This window comes from Osmerus eperlanus, chromosome 21, assembly GCF_963692335.1.
Source record: "Osmerus eperlanus chromosome 21, fOsmEpe2.1, whole genome shotgun sequence".
NCBI lineage: Eukaryota > Metazoa > Chordata > Actinopteri > Osmeriformes > Osmeridae > Osmerus > Osmerus eperlanus.
In genome coordinates this window covers 7,576,761-7,583,364 of record NC_085038.1, presented here as the reverse complement: position 1 = coordinate 7,583,364, position 6,604 = coordinate 7,576,761, and the positions used below count along the sequence as shown (strand labels likewise).

General features: G+C 52.8%; 1 pseudogene; it reads right to left on the bottom strand.

Moving 5' to 3' along the window:
• Nucleotides 1–6,604, bottom strand: part of LOC134007247 (potassium voltage-gated channel subfamily H member 8-like) — a 20,666-nt pseudogene that overhangs the window by 8,246 nt on the left and 5,816 nt on the right.

Below are 6,604 nucleotides of genomic sequence, written 5' to 3'. Positions count from 1 at the left end.
ATGTCATTTTGCGGTGACTTTTGGTTTGCGATGGAGCCAGTGAAGCAGGGTAGGGGAGCAGGCACAGGAGCTGACAGACCTGAGGTGCCTGCTCCCTCACGCTCCACTGGCTCCCACTTACTCTCCCAGAAGACTCTCCGATAAGAGGGAAGAACACCGCCGTGATACTCACAGCAGCAATGATCGAAAAGACGATGTGTGTTGCGTGTGCGTATGAATGTGTGTGTGTGGGGGGGGTCTTTGTGTGTGTGCGAGAGCAAGGGGGGAAGGGAAGGAGAGTGAGAGGGAGAAAGACAGCGAGAGAGAGCTTTCTTGAAGATACCCCAAGCAGGTACCGAGCTATCTACATGTGTGCCTAGCCTCCTACTGTGCACATACACACGTGCACCGCGCGCACACACGCACCGCACGCACGCATCCCCACCCAGTATGGCCAGGACGGTGTTGTCCTTAAGGACCTCCATGGAACCCGAGCAGACAAAGTAGATGGCCTGCAGGGCGTCACCCTGGCGGATGAGGAACTCCGCGGGGCGCAGAAGGACGTCCTGATGATGAGGGACAGGGAGCGCAGGCACCCCCTGCTGGCCGACTCAAACAGGGGCAGCTGCAGCAGCTCCTTGTTCAGGTGCATGGCGATGTCGGCCCTCAGCTCGTCCGGGAAGTCCTTCAGGAGCTTGGAGTACGGGGGGGGGGGGGCGAGACAGATGAATGAATGGATTATTCGGGAGAGGGAGGGAAGGGAGGGGGAGCAGGGGGTGGAGGGAGAGAGAGAGAGCGAGAGAGGAGCGAGAGAGAGAGAGCGAGAGCGAGAGCGAGAGCGAGAGCGAGAGCGAGAGCGAGAGCGAGAGCGAGAGAGAGAGAGAGAGAGAGAGGAGAGAGAGAGAGAGCGAGGGGGATCCATATCTCACACATCGAAATCCAAAGCGCAGCGCCCCTGAACACACACAGACACACCACCCCCACACCTCGCTGACGTCGATGCCGTTGTTGACGGACCAGGTGGTCTGGAAGCATTCCAGCATGCGCTGCTCCAGGGCCTTGGGCAGGCGGTGGCACCCTGATGAAGTCCTTCAGGTCCTTGGTGCGCGTGTGGTAGAGGGAGCGCCGCGAGTACATCCTCTGGATGATGGCCGTCACGTTCCCGAACACCACCGCGTGCATCAGGGCTGGGGCCGGGGGGCCAGGGGACAGGGGGAGGAGGGGGAGAGGGTTGGAGGGAAGGAGGGATAGGAGGGACAGGTTTAGAGGAAGTGCAAAGGATGAGTCAGGAGAGAAAAGAGAAATGTGTAGATAAGGTGAAGACTATCGTTGTTGATGAATATTTCACAAGTTACTCCTGTCCATTCATTATTCATGTACTTATGCTCATGCACGCATGCACGAACACATGCACTCTCTCACTCTTTCACTCTCACTACTTCTATCTATCTCTCTCACTCACTCATTCACTCATTCACTCACTAACTCACTCACAGTCCCTTTCTTCATTGTCCCAAAGGGGTTAGTGTCAGCATAGAGAGTTCTCTGGCTGGCATACCCACTGCATCTGTACCATCTCTCTCACAGTTGCCATGGTGACGTGCCAGTGCATGACTCCGAGGCTTGGCGTGGCAGGTCTGGCTGGAGTTGGTTACTAGTGGACCCGAGGCCCGTCAACAAGGAGTGTGTCGGACCACCTCACATGTCCACGCTCACCCTCTCCTCCTCCTTCTCTTCCCACATCCCTGTCCCTCTCTGTGATCACTGCCCACTCTCTCTGTGATCACTGCCCCACTCTCTCGGTGATCACTGCCCCACTCTCTCGGTGATCACTGCCCCACTCTCTCTGTGACTTCCTGATTTCAGAACGAGCTTGACATGGTTGGAGGGGGACTGTAGTCACTGTAGACAGAGTTCCATAGAACAAGGTTCTATGGTTCTAGCATATACAGCTTCTGGTTCTCTCTCTCTGTCTCTCCCTCCTTTCTTATCCTTCCCTACCTTTCTCTCTCCTTCCCCTCTCTCCTTCCCTCCCTCTCTCTCTCTCTCTCTCTCTCTCTCTCTCTCTCTCTCTCTCGTCTCTCTCTCTCTCTCTCTCTCTCTCTCTCTCTCTCTTCTCTCTCTCTCTCTCTCTCTCTCTCTCTCTCTCTCTCTCTCTCTCTCTCTCTCTCTCTCTCTCTCTCTCTCTCTCTCTCTCTCTCTCTCTCTCTCTCTCTCTCTGTCCCAGCTGGCTGGTGACTCAGTGTCTGACTCAGTGGCTTATTTATGTGCAAACCCCCATCAGACCCCAGGCCTCACAGGGCCGGGCCTCAGAGGTGTGGGGGTCACGAGCCTCTCTGCCACCTGAGGTCCCTCTCACTCTGCCACCGAGAGAACGACAAGAGCAGCAGGGCACTCGGGGCACCGTTGTCATGGCGCCACGCCCGCTAATGCGTTTTAAAGACAGCTACAGGGCAGAGCAGGTCGTTCAGTCTCGCACTGCCATTCTCCAGTTCCTAGCAACCGTTAGGCTAGTCCGGGGCGGTGCACAGACCGTGAAATCGTCCATCTGAAAAACGAGTTGCCCCCCTCTCTCTATTTGTTTTTTCTCCAAGCCAACAGACTTACAGCTAATGGAAGTAGCATTTTCATCTAGAGAAGCAGAACAGGATTCTGGTCATTTCTAGAAGGTTCGGACGGAGAATCAACACTGGCTTGTTCTTCAGGCCTTTTCCAGAGTATGTGTGTGTGTGACCTCACCTCCAATGAGCATGGTGCAGATGGAGAAGATCTTCTCTGAGTCGGTGTTAGCAGACACGTTCCCGAACCCCACGCTGGTCAGGCTGCTCAGGGCGAAGTACAGCGACGTCACATAAGAGCTCCTGACCGAGGGCCCGCCCCCCAGCCCCCCTGTCCCGTTCAGCTGGCGCCCTCCTCCGGCCTTGCTCACGTTCCATTGGCCGGAGCCCAGAGGGTCTTGTCCAACGGGCTCCGATCCAGACATGTTCCACTGGTTGTAATGGGCCATTATGGAGCTTTGCGGCGAATCAGAGACTCCGAGTAGTGAGGTCAAAGGTGACAGGAAGTAGGGTTGTGCCCAGGCGCTTGGCCAGTTCATGAAGCCAGCCTAAGGAGAAGGACAGTCCAGTAGAGTTAGCATCATAGCAGAGTGAGCAGTTTAATGCTAATGTCCTGACATTTATGCATACTGCTTCATTAGCTCTAATACCATACAGCACATGCCAAAAGGCCACAGTAATTGTGTGTATGTGTGTGTGAGTTTGTGTATGTGTGTGTGAGTGTGTGTGTGTGTGTGGGTGAGAGTGTGTGTGCCTGTGTGGATTTGTGTGTCCTAACACCCCATTATGATGAGATTCCATTTCGTCTAAATTCAATATTCATCGAGACCAATTTGTGTGAATTACTAACTCAAATAAATCAAACGACTTTAAACCTGGGTATTTAGTTCAAGGAGTGTTCAGTCCGGGCAGACAGTTCCTGCTACAGCAAACAGCAGCCAAACAGCACGGTTTATCTACCCTGGGGCTGTCCTTGGTGCTGAACCTCAACATGTCAGTCCCAGCTGCTATAGACCAGCATTCAATCTGTTTCTCCTCAGCTTCCTCTGCCTCTTAATGTCCCTGTCTTTATCCTTTCCATCTTTATCTCTCTCTTATCTCCCTTTCCTTCTAGTCCTGCATCACCCCTATTGTCTCTGCAAGATTTGAAAGAAAGATAGACAGCCAGGCGGAGAGAGCCTGCCTGTCTGTCTGTCTGTCTGTCTGTCTGTCAGTGAGTGTCTCTCGGGCTTGTCTCCAGGTCTGAGGTTAAAAGGTCCATACTGCAGAGGTAGATGCCCAGAATACTGGAGGAGCGGGCCTGACCTCACCGTACAGGGTGTGACCACACAGGAACAAGCTATCCTGTCAACAAGTCTGGAGTTTCTGAGTGTTTATGGGCAAGAGTATGACTATGTGTGTGTTTATACATTTACATTTAGCAGACTCTCTTATCCAGATAGACTTACAGTAAGTACAGGGACATTCCCCCGAGGCAAGTAGGGTGAAGTGCCTTGCCCACGACACAACGTCATTTTGCACGGCCAAGAATCGAACCAGGGACCTTCTGATTACTAGCCGATTCTCTAACCGCTCAGCCACCTGACTCTCTCCCTGTGTCTATGATTGCATTATCAATATCTCCCCACCTGTGGATGTTCCTATGAATAATTGCATGCGTGTCAGTGTACGCCGACTTGCGCCCACCGATGTCCCACGAGCTGGGGCTGTTGTTCTCGATCTCGGAGCGTCCGATGAAGTACCAGAGACAGGCCATCCAGTGGGCCAGCAGGGCGAAGGTGGACATGAGCAGGGTGAGGACCACAGCGCTGTACTGGGAGTAGCGGTCCAGCTTCTGCAGGAGACGCAGCAGGCGCAGCAAGCGCACCGTCTTCAGCAGGTGGACCCCGAAGTTCTGCAACCAGAAACCATGGAAACAGGACATGGGTGGGAGCTATGGAGAGCACAGTGGGGGATTTTTTCTTTTTGAGAGGTGAAATTTTTGAGGAGCACATGTTTTGACATCGACTTTCACTGTTGGTTATTAGTTCAGTCAACATACCGGGGGGGGGGGGGGGGGGGGGGGAGTGAGAATGAGAGGTGGATCGATACTTCAGCAGGAAGCGGGGACTTGGATACACTAGCATTGGCCTGGGGGAGAACCAGCACACCACACACCTGTCAAAATGACAGATTCATACATCTCACACACACACAAACCCTCTAGCCTGGTCCGAACCAGACTTTCGTACATTGCATTTGTACAGAGTCTGGGCTCGCTCCGTTGACAAGCGTTCACTTCCTTGAAGGCGGGTACTCTGTTGAAGTTTAAAACTATTGGATCTGCCCAGAGCCACTCTGGATCGGGCATAACCAATTGCTAGCGTTCGCCTTAGCCAACTCCTTCACCAATAACGGAGCTAGCTGGAAAATTAAACAAACCCCGTGGGGATCAAAGATTGTTCTTGCTCCGGCTTTAACTTCTGGATATTCGGCAGTGTTGCCATCTTTCTCCGCTGCCATTACGTAACTACAGACGCAGTACAGAAGCACAATGAAAATTGAGCGGGAGTACGTAGGAGGGCAGAGCCCAGGCTACGTCTCCTCACCCCCGTGGTGACTCTTTGAAAGGTACTGAACTGCCAGCCCTTGACACCTTGAGGTGAGTGCGCGTGTGTTCGTTTCTGTGCATTTGGGGGGGTGTGGGTGTGTGTGTGTGTGTGTCTGTGCGGACCAACTTGACTGCACGTGTGTGTGTCTGCGTGTGTACGTGTGAGTGGCGACTCACCACGCTGATGTTGAAGGCGTAGAGCAGGTCAAAGGGCAGCGCGGCGATCAGGTCCACAAACAGCCAGGAGGTGGCGTAGTGGAGACAGATGGAGCGGGCGTCGTACACCACCTGGCCTGATGTGCTCACGTAGGTGGTGCGGAAGTTCAGCACGATGTCTGTCGTGGAAACACATGACGACTCGGAGGGGTTGGCAACAGCAGGGGGAGTCTTTTGGCAGACAAAATAACTGCATTTTTGGCCTTTGATTCCTTCCAAACTAATTAGGAAAACAAACCATTCAGTTATCTGTCCGTGTAATTTGCCTCTGTACAGGAGCTCTCGTTAATCAGAGTAGTGATTCAAGTGATTGATGTGCTTGGGGCCTCATTGATGTGGGCACCTTGTCTATTGACCACTCTGCTGAGGAGTGGGGTTTATTATAGGGTGTTCTGGTAATGACTTGAGAGAGTGATGCCATTGATAACCCATCAGTGGGTGGGTGATGAGAGATGTGTGTGTGAGAGAGCGAGGGGGAGAGAGAGAGCGAGGGAGAGAGAGAGAGAGAGAGAGAGAGAGAGAGAGAGAGAGAGAGAGAGAGGAGAGAGAGAGAGAGAGAGAGAGAGAGAGAGAAGAGAGAGAGAGAGAGAGAGAGAGAGAGAGAAAGAGAGAGAGAGAAAGAGAGCAAGAGAGAGGGGGGATGGGAGAGAAGCAGTGAGAGAGTGAGTGACAAACATGAATGTAAAAGAACTCTCTCATATTCGTTAGAGCTCAACTCTCAGTCCTCTCTCCAAATGAAATCAGAGGGCTCTCAGTGCCACTCATGGGTTTAATTATTTTCACATGAATTAGATGCTCTCTCTCTTTGCTCGCCTATTTTGCTAATCGTCAGACTGTACATGTGCCCAATTACCCGATAAATCAACATTTGGGTTGGTTTTCTCTGACTCGTGCGTTGAAACAACGATGATAAAAAAAGACCGAGCTTGCTTCACCCTCACCGATGATGAAAAGGATCTCTACCAGGATGTCGCTAACACTGGGGGGGTTGCGTGCCCCTGCGCCCCCGTCCTCGCGCCCCTCGGCGGCCATGAAACACACGTTGTACGGCACAGTGATGGCCACATAGAAGGTAGCCAGCAGGATCAGCCAATCCCAGCCAGCCTTGAAAGTTCCATAGTGGAGCAGGATGAACCGGGACTTCTGAATGGCTGCTACCTTGTACTCGGGGACTGGGTTGCGTTGGCCCCGAACACACTCTGGACAAACAAACATGTCAAGAGAAGCTTTACAATCCTTACAGTCTTTAGAAATGTAAGGT